The following is a 13,590-nucleotide window of genomic DNA, read 5'->3' as shown; positions in this document are numbered from 1 at the left end:
AGGAATATCAAAGTCTTTTCTGATTTGCCAGCTTTGCTTTTCTTCTGCTTTAATGTTGTGTTTTTAACAGGCAATCTATCTATTTTAAGCAAAGAACAGAAAATTAGCTCATCTTTGATCAGATATTTACAATTAGATCTAGGGGGCATTGGTTCTGTTGCTTAATGCTGCTTTTTCCTCAGTGTACAGGGTTTTATTCACATTAAAAATCATCAGCAAGATGCAAAGAGTGGTCAGTTCAGCAACCTGAGAAATCCCATCTTCTAATAACCATTAAAACCCTGTCAGAGCCCTACAGAGAAGCAACCCACACACTCACTGGGTCCTTATTGGTTTCTTCTCATAGCAAAATTCTTTTAAATAAAGAGAAACCACACACTGATGGTTTGAAACAGCATCCCCAGAGCAGCATCCCATAAGCTGTGGGAAGTTGGCTGCAAGCTTGGGATGATGGAGAAGGAGCATCTGTCGACATCCAGGTGTTGGATGAGTAATTTTGTGGAGTTGGGAACTTCCCAGACACATCTCCCAGCACTCCTCCCCTTCACTGGGTAACTCAGAATCAAAACTTACCCTGCAGGCAGAGAAGCTGAGCCTCTGGGGACTGAGCAGGGATGTGTCCTCTTCATCTTCATCCTGATCTGTGCCCTCACCTCCTTCTCAAATCCTCACTAGTGCTGGGTTTTGAGGCTGAACTCTGCCAGGGATGCTGTGCTTAGGCTGGGGGAAGCTGAATCCCCCCTGAAGGCACATGTCAATGAATTCAGGGCAAATCCTGCCCCTGGCAGGTCCTGGGAGGTGGAGAAATGGGAGCTCTGCCAAAGCTGGGAGTGAGGAAGAAGCAGCCCCCAGGCAGCTGGAGTTGGGTTTTTATGCTGTACCCCTACAAAGGACACATTTTTGGCAGCCCAGGGAAGGAGGGAGGCTCAAGGAGTGTTTGGTCCTCTCACCCCTAAACAGCTGTGGAAGGAGGAGATGCTCCCACAGGGCTTTCATTAAAGCCTGATGGGTCATGGTGGGATCCAGCACCTCCCCTGGTGCTTCTGCTGCTGCCACAGGTGACACCCAACTCCCCAGCAGGAGCCAGTTCTGTTCCATGCTGGGACACCCTCACCCCTCTCCTCCATGGACAGAACATGCCAAGCTGTGTTTAGGATATTTATCATAGTCCTGAGAGATCTGTGTTGTCCTCAGGCATTCCAAACACATGGAAACATCACATTTTGGTGGCTTTTCAGGTGGCAAAGGCATGAAAACAAAATCTGGGAGCTCACATTAAAATGTACCCAGGCCTCCTCTCTAGGACACCGCTGACAAACTTCTTGGATAACATTAGTCTGATGGCAAAATGTATAAAATAGAATTTATTATTAATTCATAAAGAGCTTTGATATCTTATCTATTGCTCTTCTCTTGTAATGATTTTTAATGTCATCATGGTTTTTAATTTTGCATGAAACCCATCGTCGTCTGTTTTCATTTGTTTGGTAAACCTTGTCTGTTTTATGAAGAAAATCCTGAGGCTTCTGCAGGTATTTCTGCAACAATAAGAATAAAGAAATATTAATAGTGATTTGTTTCTAGCTCAAAGCAACATTAATTTCAGCACTATATTATGAGGATTTTATTTTTTTATAATTTCTCAGCCCAGGGAAATATATTTCCTATTCCCAAAATCCAGTAATCCAAATAATGAGTGAAAAATCCTCGGTGTCTTAAGATCTTGTACAAACCTTAACTTACCTTTTATTTACTGTGTGTGCTCCTGCAAGCCAATAGGAACCATAACTCCATTTAGATAATAATAATCAAATTATCCAAACCTGGGAGAACATGCTTTATAGATTTTGGTCTAAATTTAATACAAAAATGCAGTAGTCCTTGTTTGGAAGAGTTTATTAAGGGTTAGCAAAGAAAAAGCTTTTTCAATAGTCTATAACTCTCTAATGGCCTTTTTCAAATAAAATGGGAAAGAATTTGCAAAGAAACCTATATCAGTGAGCTGCAATTGTAACATTACAGTACAGGTCTATAAATCTTGACATGTTCAGAAGATTGCCTAAACCAGCAATACAATCTGTCCAAACCTCATTGTCTCCACGACCAGCCAGACTCATTTTAAGAAATGTATGTGGTCTTCAACCTAATTTTATCACCTTCATTTGTAAACTAGTCAATCAATCAAAGCATCCTGTGAGTCTAAATAGAAAAAGGAGTGCATTTTCATGCATTTCCAGACAGCACAGTCAAAAATTAATCTCCAGTTGATCAGACATTCCTTGCCCTCATCTCAATAGACCATCATTAGGGTCAGCAATGTATATTAAAAATAGAGTTGCAGGGAACTGTGTGCTGGGGATTCTTTGCAAGCCAGATCCACCAGCTCAGGGCTCCCCTGGAGACAAGGCTGGGCTCACCCAGCAAAGAGCAGCCTCAAAATAAAGTTAGGAATGGAAAGAGGAGAACAAACTGAGAATTCTCAGGCTCCACTGGGTGTTTTTTACATCCTGAGCACAGGGAGTAACAGCTTGGTGGGATGGAAAGTGGGATTTCAGAGACCTCCATCTCATCATCCCTCTTCTGTTTCATATCTGCAGATATTATTCATAAATATTTTCCCACTTGTGTGTTTGTGTGAGATGAGGCTGGGGAGATGGGCAGGGGCTGTGCACTGTGCCCCAAAGCTGTAATTCCTGCTTTTCCATGAGGGAACTCCTTTGTCACTGGGCAGGTTTGGTGCTGTCCTGTGCCTGTATCCAGGCAGATGGGACTGACCCCTCCTCTCCCCTCCAGCTGCTTCTCTCACCCCAGGCCACACTGAGAAACCAGTGAATGCTGGAATGGGGCTTGTGGGGTTTTCCAGTTGGAGCTGGAGTTCCATAAAAACAGCAAAGCCACCAAACTGCCCATGGGTACCTGTCTGAGCAACCCCAGGAGCCTCCTCTGGCTCAGCTGGGGCTGTTGGGATGGAACAGGCGAGGAAAATATTCCCCAAAACTCCCAGAGCTGTGCCAGGGAGGGCAGCAAACTGGGGTGGGCAGTGCTGGAGGGCACAGCACATCTTTGGTTTGTTTGGGAGCCTAAGAAATATTCCAGAATGAGAGCTGTGGTAGCTGAGGTCCTGTTTCCACCTTCCAATCCTGGTTTTCTCTGGCTGCCTTCCCCTGCAGCTGCCACCTCCCTGGACAAAACAGCGTTTAAGGACATTGAGCAGCAAGGATGTGGCAGGGAGGGGCAATTGCCCGTCCTGGGCTCTTCTGTGTGAAGCTGAATGGGTTTGTTGATCTTAAATCAGAGTTTCTGAGTGGGAGCAGAACTACAGCAGCAGTTCCAGTTCCTCAGATGAGGAAGAGTTGTTTCCTTGCTCTGGGGAAATGGTTCAGTCCCGTGCCAGTTGGGTTTTCTCTCTAACTCTTGACTTGCAGCACAAAACCCATCTCCAAACACATCTCAGAGAAAGAGTCATTACAGCAGCAATGGCAGCACTGATCAGAAGAATGAATTCTTTATCTGAGTAGAGTCTCCCATTTTTCCCTGGCTGATGAACATTCTGAGATGTTTAAACATCAAAACAGGTCAGGACCTACCTTTAAAGTGAAATCTGAGCTCCCACCACACCGTTGCCTCCTGTGTGGGGTGTGTGTGCTGTGAGTGAATGTTGCTTCAGGATGGAGTCACTTTGGTCCTGCTCAGGTCCTTGGCTCCCTGAGAAATGACTTTGGGACAGAGCCACAGCCCTGTCCTGCAGGGCACTGTGCAGTGGGAAGACACAAAGCAAGCCCAGGTGAAAGCTGGGCTGGATTCAACCATCTGATGGGCTCAGGCTGCGGAAATGGTGCTTCATTCTTGAATTTTTTCTTGGAAAATGCAAGAGGATTCCAGGGAATTGATAATACCCTCTACTTATACTTTAGAAGAGAAGGAAATTTATATTCAAGTGGCTCTGCCACAACCTGCAAATGACAACCTTGGAGCCGGGGACGGGACGGGGCAGCATAGACACCGTGTGGGGACATCTCCCCCAGGAACCATCCCTGGGGGTCTCAGGGGTGAACCAACCATTCCTGATTCCCACCAGCCTCGGGGTTCTGCAGCAAAGGCTGAGCAGCAGAGGAGCTTTCCCACACAGCACCATGGCCAGGTGGGGTTGGACATCACAGATCGAGGAGGAGCTGCAGGAGAGACCCAGAATTGAAGATCTCCCAACCCTTTGGGAATTGAGAAAAAAATTATCCAACACTTTCCAGGTTTATAACTCCATAACTCCTGACTATCAGGCTTGGCAAGAACAATACATTGAATTTCCATGGAATATTCAGAGGCTTTAGAGCTGATTCCTCCTCTTTTCAAGTATTTTTTCCACAAGGGGTCATTGCAGAGCAGAGCAAGGATGACTTAAAAACGAGGTGATTCTTTCCTTTTCTAAAGTGAAGTAGACATTTAGATGCAATTATTTTAACTGGGATCGTTAACAGCATTAATTTGTAGCTGAAAAACACCTCAATGCCATAATAATAATAATAGTAATAATAATAATAATAATGGTAATTTGGTTGGTGTTTGTGTCAACTCCATTTAGACTGAGCAATGTTTTAGTTTGACTCCTTTTAACAAAATAAAGATCCAGTCCAGTGGGGAGCAAATATGGAGATTTGCCTCTGTGTATAAATGAAGCATTTAAAAATAAGTGTAGATTTCTGTGTGGTAATTGGGATAAAAGAAGAAGATTGAAGAGGAGATGTTTCTGAACTGAAATTAAATCCAGCCCTGCAACATGTACAGAGAAGATCAAAAACAATTCTCAACCACTGTTGATTCCCAGATAACTGCCTGAGCTTCTGTTTCTTTTCCCTTTCCTTTTGTTTGGCAAATAAAGCCTTTTCAATAATTCAGGCAAATGGCTTGATAAATACAAATAATTGAGCAGATTAAGCTTAAGGATAAAAACATATTTTATCATATGTAACTTAAAAAGTAATCATATAATTAATGGGTGAAAAACAGAGAGAAAGATTGCCAGAGATTAAGATTAAGCCCTGCAGAAGAGAATGTTCTAACTAGAAATTGGTTTAATTAATAGCACATTTTACATAATGATTACAGTGTAATTGCGCTGACTAGCAGAGTGTCATTAAATATATCCATGCTCCTTTACAACACCCTAAGGCTAAAAATAATGAGTTACATTGAAAATCACTATGCAACAGGTTCATAAATAACATTTAAGCCTATACAAGGCGAATACTTATAAATAATAAATATTTGCCTTTTGTAATTGAAGAAAAAATGACAGCCTTCTTTTTCTACTACCCTGTAGATTGTCATGTTATAATGCTGAAAAGATTTTTTCCCCCTTGCGTTCTCTAGAAAGTCTTGAATAATTGATTCAAATGCTAATATTCCACATAGTCTGACTTTGAGGAACAAATATTCCTACATAAAGAATAAATGCCAAGTTGCTTATTACCAGCTTGGTTTTACTTTGCATGCTGCAGTCCCCAAAAAACTCTCACACTCTATTACACACATCAGATGAAGTCAGTGGCCAGATTTCCTGCCAGAAGAGTCACATATTTTTTATTATTTTTTTATTTAAAAATTGCCCCTTGTCCCATAATGTTCATCAGGCTCAGAGCTGTTATGCAGCAACAGCTGCTCCTCAGCTCCAAAAAAGTATGATATCATAAAGCTGATCACTTTTTAATCTGGAGTTTTTCTCTGGTGCATCAGGAGGCTCCAATAAAACCAGGCTGGATTTCACATCAGTGCTGGGCTGTTTGAAAGCCCCCAAAAGGGTAGAGCTGAGTTACCCTGGCAAAATAAATGTGTCCAATGGCAAAATAAAGCAGGAAGAAACCTCCATCCAGAACATGGGAATGTTCTGGAGCTCCAGCCTTGCTGCCCCAGCCACGCCAGGGGCAGGATCTGGGAGACATCCCCTTCTCCAGAGAGAGAATTGGGATAATAACTCAGCTTTTAGGGGGAAAACCAAACCTCTTGGAGCCCAGAGGTTTTCCATGCTCTGTGTGTGACCATCCAGACCCACAGAGCTGAATTTTGGTCTCAAACTAATCAATATTAGGAATAAAAATGAGTACATGGAGTGGAATCCAAGTGGGAAAAGCCACAAGGCTTGGGGTACCCAAACATCTTCAATGCACAAACAGCTTTTCCACACTTTTTAATGGTATTCTCATCATGATTTTTGTTGTATTCTCACCCTTCTTGGTATAAAAGTAGGTTTTGTAGCAGAAAATTCATATTGCCTGAGCACTGATGAAACAATGTGAGCATCTGCAGTGAAAAAGCAGCAGGAGGAAAATACAGTTTGCTGAATTTGCCCTCTCTAGGTGAGGGCAGAAATCTGATAATCTGATAATGCATGGGAAGGATTCTCTGGTTTTGGATGACACAAAATCCATCTGTCCATTATCATTTACGTTGGGTTTTTTTGTCACCAAAATGAACACCTGTAAAATTTCCTCATCCCAGTCAGACATTTTCCCCCCCTTTTCTTGAAGCAGGAATGATAAACCTTCCTGTCCACAGAAAAATGACTCCTTTTCCTTCTTATCCCAAATATTGTGTAAAAGATGGAATTATTAAGTATTTGGAGAGTTTGGTGAAAAAAAACAATGTTGATTTTAATGGAATTTCCATGGTGGAAGGGCAGAGCATTGGGAACATATCCTGGTTTTCTGTAGGAAGCTGCATTTACATCACTGCTGACTTTTCACATCATTGTTGACACTGTCTTTTCTTTATTTCTTATCATTTTTACAGCTTCCAATGTCCCATGGGGAACTCCAGAGCCCAGGGAATGTACAAAAAGGCAGGAATGGACTTCCAGTGGGATGAGGGGGCTGGAGAAAATCTCCTTCCATATCACACCTTGGTCACATCACTCAGCCCTGCTGGGAGCTCCAGGAGGTGAGAAATGTCACCAATGCAGGTATGATCTTTAAATTAGGGTAAATTAATTAAGGTATTAAAAGAGAGAATTAAGGCATAGAATATTTAATAAAGAAGTGTTTATTTGGATCCCAGTCCAGAGCCAGTGGATATCACAAGTCCTATAAAGAAAAATCTTTTTTTATTATTATTATAGAAAAAAACCCAGGGATGCATTTTGCAACAGAAAAAGGAATAAAACTCCTGGAGATTTAAAAAGTTTCAATTTGCTTAGCTGCAGTGAAGACAAAATACATCCCCAAAAGTACAAAAGGGCAGGATTTAATGGGAGAGGAAAGGTTAAGAAAGATGAAGAAAGATGAAGAAAGAATCCCTTCCCCTGTTTATTCACTGCTGCTGGGCAATAATATAATTTTCAGTCTCACGTCTCTATTTCAGACCACATATGGCAGTAATATTGGATGTTCACCATCACAGCTTAACCATGACTAAACAGGTTGATGAATGTCATGCATCTTATCATCATACATGCATATTTTTAAATATAATTCACTTTTGATCTGCACCCTTGTGCAGTGGTGAATGAAAACAGTTAAGATTTCTTCCACTGTCTGCCTTTAAATGTATTAAACAGCCCTGCTGTCAATAGATTATATTCTTGTACAATGATAATAGCCCAAAAAACTAAGAGGCCTTGTCAGGAATTGCAGTTGTCACAGTTTGATGCAAATGATTTTACTTGGTGTTCATCTGCTGCACAATCATCTCATAATCTGGATATACATCACAGCATGACATGTAAATTTCCTGCTACTCTGCTTTCATTTCCAGAGGCAGCAATCAAATGAAAACCATTCAACCTCACCAAAATGTATAAATAATTTTCATTCAAACATATTAACAGTCAAAATACGAGAATTTATCACAGAGCACTACGCCTTTTAAGAAGCAATAAAGACTTTACTTTTTAAGCATATTTCTACTTAGAAAAGTAATATGAACAGTAACTTGTGGTTTAAAAAAGGGATTTAAATGTCCACACATAGCACCAAATCTTCAAATTTAAGCATGTTGGTGCTGTTTTTCCCCAAGTATTTCTTGGGAAAAAATAGCCTTGAAGAGGGTTGGGAAAGTGGGAATAAGAGGTAATGCTCAAACGACTCCTTTCCCTTCAGATTTGCCCCATAAAATAAATATGAGTATAAAATACAAAGAAGAGAAAATACAATGCTGTGTCACAGAATCTGTGATACAGCAGACTTCCTGTATTTTATTGATTCATTTTCATTTCTACTCTAGATCAGATTTTAATTTCACTGAATTGAAGGGTTGTTTTTTTTTAAATCTATCAATTTTTAAAAGGTCTGTTACAAGCACAAACACCCTCCAAAAAGACCAGTTTTGAAATGCACCCAGTGAAATTCCAAAACACCAAACAAGGAGCAGGTTGAACTCCAGTTCTATCAGAGCCAGCTGTCAAATATCTCCTTTCTGATCTCTTTTTGCTCTGCTGGGAGTTGTCCCTGCCCATGGCAGGGGCTTGGAATGAGAAGATCCCAAACCAATCTGGGATTCTGGGCTCAAAGCACAACTGGAGATGAGGATTTGGGAGAATTTTCCAGCTGCAGCACCAGTGGGGAGCAGTGCTGGTGGTTACTGGGAGCACTGGGGCACACAGTGTGAAATATGGGTAAAATCAGCCTCCACTTATTGCTGAAATGAACCTTTTTGGGGTGATTTTCCCTCCCTGCCAAGCCACCCTTCCCTGTGGCTGCATCCCCAGATCCACTCCTGGGGAGTCCCTGAGCTCCCTGAGTCCATCACCTGCCAGGGCTCCAAGGAATTCAGGAACAAAGGACAATTTGCTGTTCTTATTAATGGTGGTGCTGAAAAAAAATTGCTGCCTCCCTAGAAATTGGGTGCTTTTTTTGAGAAACAGGTAAAAACTGCTAAGATGACAGTTTTTCCCATTTTTCCAGTGAGTGTGTCTGAGGAAGTAGAAGTGCAATAACCTGGGGTACAGCAGGCTCAGCCATTTGAAATAAAACTTTGCAGTACTAATGTTTTTGTAACTGCTTTCATATTGTAATGATATTTTTCCAAGCACTGGTTTTATTTGATCTTAAATACCTTTTTGGGAAAGTCCAGTGAGCTGACTCTAATAAAATCATGCTATTGAAAAAAGGTTTAAGTGGAATGTTCAGAATAAATTACAAAACTGCATGCAAGAATACCAGCTAGTGCTGCAATAAAAATCTGGAAATGAGGATTCTTGCAATATATTTTAAAGAAGTAGTATACTTTTTTTTTTGTTCATTTTTTTCACAGAATGTTTCATAATAGAAGGCCTTTGCAATGTGAAAGGGGGTGAATGAATAAACTGCCAAAGAAATTGCATTTAAAAAAAAAGACTTTACCTTTTTTTTTTTTTCCTGAAGCATATATTTCATATCATTTTCAATAACTTTTAGAACATAATAGGAAAAGTAATTCTCTTCCATTTTGCTGTACCAAAATACTTGAATTACATCATACTTAGATTGTCAGATTTCACTCTGTCTCTCACTCACACCTTCAGACCTTTTGTATCAAGAGCTGATACCTGGAAAAGGAGAGAGTTGTTTTTAATCCATGTTCTGGCAAGTCCTGAGTCTGTAGGAAAGGGCTTCCAGAATTTAATTAGGGCTTTTCCTGGGCTTCCTCTCTCCTGTAGATCCAACAGTCAAATTCCTCTGGCTGAACACAGCCCTGGGATTAGGACAGAAAGGACTCACTCCTACACCATTTTCTGTCTGACCAGGGAATTCCAGCTGTGACACATCTGTATTTGGAATGGCACAGGCAAACCTGGGACTGGTCCCAGTGCACTGAGGTTTGAACCCAGCTAGGGGAGAGAAAATGTGACAAAATTCTGACACAGCTGGGTGAGCACCCTCAGAACCCACAGACGTCCTCTGAGGAGCTCAGACTGTGGCTGGGTTTGTGCCAGGGTTTGTCAGGATTGTCCACAGGTCACCTCTGAGCTGCTCAGGGACAGAGGGCAGCAGTGGCAGGCAGATTTCAAGAGGTTTCTGCTGGAGGATGGGGATGCAGGTGACAGCAGGACAGGCTGCAAAGAGGGACATGAGCTTAAATATTCATCTGTGGCAGCTGTAATAGTGCCAGGCCTGCTCTGTTCTTTGCATTTGAAAAACTTGACATGAACAAGTTGCCTCATTGAAGTGTTCTTCCTCTTGGACTCTCTGCTGGATCCATGTAGAGGGTGTCAGGTGCTGAGGAAAGGAGCCAGGCAAAGGAACCCACACAAACAACCCCTGGCTGAAGCAAAAGCTGTTGTTTGAAATGTCTGATCTCCTGGAGCTGGTGCTGACAGTGGTCACCTGGAACCCTCTGTCTGTGGTGAGGAGCAGGAAGATACAGCCACTTACTCAGCTCTGGGGGCTTTTCATCATGGGCTGTGCACCAGCCCAGGCTTCAGGCAGAAACATGAAAAGAATCTTCTCAAAATGTTTTAATTGCTGTTTAATCTGGGGCCTGTTCAAAGCTGCTGGGCTGTCCTGTATCTCAGTGTCTTCACCAAAAACTTAAATCCTCTTTACTCTTGATGGCTTCGTGTAACCTGCTCAAACATCTCCCAGCAAATCCAGGGAGAAAGAAATAATTCCAAATGAGATTTCTTCCTTTGTCTTATCTTCATATTTCCAGTGCATCCTTCACCATTCATCCTTCAATCCTCTTCAAACCCCACCTGTGCCATTGCTTAACAGACCCTTTCCCTAAAATCACACTCCTTCTCCTACTGACAGCAGAATTAAACCTGAACCCCAGTGATTCCCTGGCCAGGGTAATGGTTAATGGGCCAAAACCAGGAAAAAGGATTAAATTGACACCAGGTAAAAGTCTCAAGTGGGAATGGAAGCAGAAAGATGTAAACTACAGTCTCAAGGTATTGTAGGATGACTGCAGTGGATACCAAGGGTAAGGTCATCAGAGGAATTCTTATCTATTTCAGGGCTTTGGCTGCCTCATTGCAAAAGTGTTTGCTCAGAATCAGAGTAAATTAAAAATCAGGAAAATTAAAAATCAGGGAGAGAACATGGATTCAAGCAGAGCTGGGGGCCAGCAGTCCTGGCTGGGCTCAGACACTGATGGGAGGGGTGAGAGCAGACGTGACACTGCCAAAGGAATGTAAAATGTCTCAGCATCACTTCTGAGACTGGCCAGGCTCACATCTGTGCATCAGCAGCACGGACAGCCAGACAGAAATGTCACCCATCACCATAACAACAGAGCCCTCATTCTGCTCCCTCACTCCTCAGCTCTGCTTTCCACTGTTTAGAATTGTTGTGAAGAGAGTGGAAATTCCTTAATTGTGTCTCCTGTCTATTCCAGGAGAAATCAGTGTGTAAAGACAACAAAAATGCCATTTAAAGACACAACTATAATAAGAAAAAGTTGAGGTTATCAGGTTTGGTGCTATTTTATGTTGAGATATTTCAGTGTGGCTGAATTTGAGGCTGCAGCTCATGAATCCAGACCTGACTCCACTACTGCTGTTTCTTCTAAGTCAGTTAATTCTTCATTCACCCTCTTTCCAAAAATTAATTGTATTTATTTCCTTAGCATATCAAAGAACTTTAAATACAGATTTATGAAATGGACATGGAACATTTTAACAAACAAAATATTTGCTCAGATTTTTTTGGTTTTTTGAGGGTAGATATACACAATTCAGGTGCTGAGCTCTGGCTAAAACATATTCAGTGGGAAACAGGAATTTAAAATATTGCACCTCAAAATTCTGACAAAAAAACCCCACCAGGAGAAGCTCTCAGTGCCAAGAGAAGCAGCGATTTTCTTTGTGGAGCAGCCTTGCAATGTCCAATTCTAACTCACACTTTTTTTTTTATGGGGAATAAATACCTTCTCCACAAACTTGAATGACCACTCGTGGTTTTATTTCAGTAGCTTAAATATTTTTCTTTCATCTCTAGAAGGGGAAAGAGCCAGTGCATTTCATGCTGCTGTCCCCCAGCTTTGCTGCTGTCCCCCAGATGTTTTGCCATCCAGTTTGGGCACTCCAGGAAGAATTTGCTGCATCACAAGCTGGAAGCACTGAGGAGTCCAGAGCTGCTTTCCTGAAGACCAATATTTTTTATTGTCTTCTGCCCAATTAATGCAGTAACCAATCCAGGTGAGCAAGATCTTGTATCCATGCATTGTCAGCTTGAGTGGGATCCCTCAGCCCTCCCCACATCATTTCAGTTGCAGGCTGAGGCTTTCCAGGAAATCAGAATCACACCATTATTTAGATTTGTAAACCAATGTGATATAATAATAATAATTAAAATAATATCCCACCACTGGAGTATATGCAGAAAGCAGAATTTTTATACCATTAGCCATATCTGACATATCATAGATGATCAGGTATAAATTCACACAGAAACCCCAGCTTCCTGCATGTTAATTATATTAATTATATTAATTATACTATAACTCTTGGGTGGGAAATATGCTCCTTTGCACACAGTATACCAAAAGTTCATCATTAAAGTTGCATAATGAAACACATTTAAGTTAGGGAAGAGGTGCTGAAGTTTCCAGGGAAGATGCTGGACCAAGTCTCTTGTGCCTCCTTCAAGCCCTGTTACCTCATCCCCTCATTATGGGTTTTCCATAGGATTCCTGCCTGAGGCAAAACAGATTTAACTTGCTCTGGAGGTGACTTGGAATTGTTTTCTTCAGGATTCTTTAATATGCACCCTGAATAATGTTTTATTCATTTAAGGCTTTGTCTTTTCAGAAACTCTTGTGGGCTTTCCTGAGGTTTTTTTGTCTTAAAGAAAACAAAATGAAAACCAACTTGGTGGTGTCCTGCTGAGGGCTGTGAAGCCGTGGTGGCCCCAAAGAAAGCAGAGAGAAAATACCTGCAATATTTCAAGGGCAAGTTGGAAGGGAATTGAAGCATGCTGGGATAGTGGAAGGTGTCCCTGCAGGGGTGGAATGAGATGATTTTGGAGGTCCTTCCAACCCAAACCAGTCTGGGATTCTGTGAATTGTGACTTGCCAGGATGCACAGGACCAGCGTGTGGGCAATTTCCCTTTCCAGAATATTTCCTTCTGCAGATATCTCTATTTCAGGCTCTAGGGAAAGGTTTGTTCCAATGGGCCCAACCTTTCTGACTCAGGCAGAGCTTGAGCAAAGGGATTACACGACACACACAGCAGTTGTGAAATCAGTGACTGACACTATTCCCAGATTTGATCAGTTTTACCCTGCTCCAGCCTGTCCTTGGAGCAAACCTCAGCCTCCAGCCATCCCTCTCTCATTCCCCTGGGCCAGAAAATGAAGCAGCTTCCCTTCAGCACTCAGTGCCATGGGAGAGGGGCAGGATCAGCCCCTGGAGCTCGAGGGACAATCCCTTCACTGCTGGGTTTTTCAGCCGAGTCTCTGGACCTGGCACTACCTGAAGCTTTTCGGAGTAGCAACCATGGAGCATCCCAGCTGGATCTACGCCCAGCATAAGTGGAATCTTCATGAAATTTAGAGAGATTTAAATGCCTCCTGAGCTTCTGGAGACTGATTATTTTTTTCCAAAAGCTTGTAACTCAACCAACTTTAGATGGGCTTTTGTGGGAATGCCAGGACATATACCCTTGATCACCTCCCTGCCA

At 42.1% G+C, this 13,590-nt stretch overlaps 1 long non-coding RNA gene across 1 annotated transcript in view; it reads left to right on the top strand.

Moving 5' to 3' along the window:
• Nucleotides 1-6,787: 6,787 nt before the first annotated feature.
• Nucleotides 6,788-13,590, top strand: part of LOC117244777 — a 21,822-nt gene continuing 15,019 nt past the window's right edge. Inside the window, exons 1-2 of the long non-coding RNA XR_004498500.1 lie at nt 6,788-6,952; nt 11,907-12,106. This is a non-coding gene — a long non-coding RNA (uncharacterized LOC117244777). The remainder of the gene's footprint in view (nt 6,953-11,906; nt 12,107-13,590) is intronic.

This window comes from Parus major, chromosome 8 (genome assembly GCF_001522545.3).
Source record: "Parus major isolate Abel chromosome 8, Parus_major1.1, whole genome shotgun sequence".
Classification (NCBI taxonomy): domain Eukaryota; kingdom Metazoa; phylum Chordata; class Aves; order Passeriformes; family Paridae; genus Parus; species Parus major.
The sequence above is the reverse complement of the archived record's forward strand: the minus strand, read 5'-3'. Positions and strand labels throughout refer to the sequence as shown.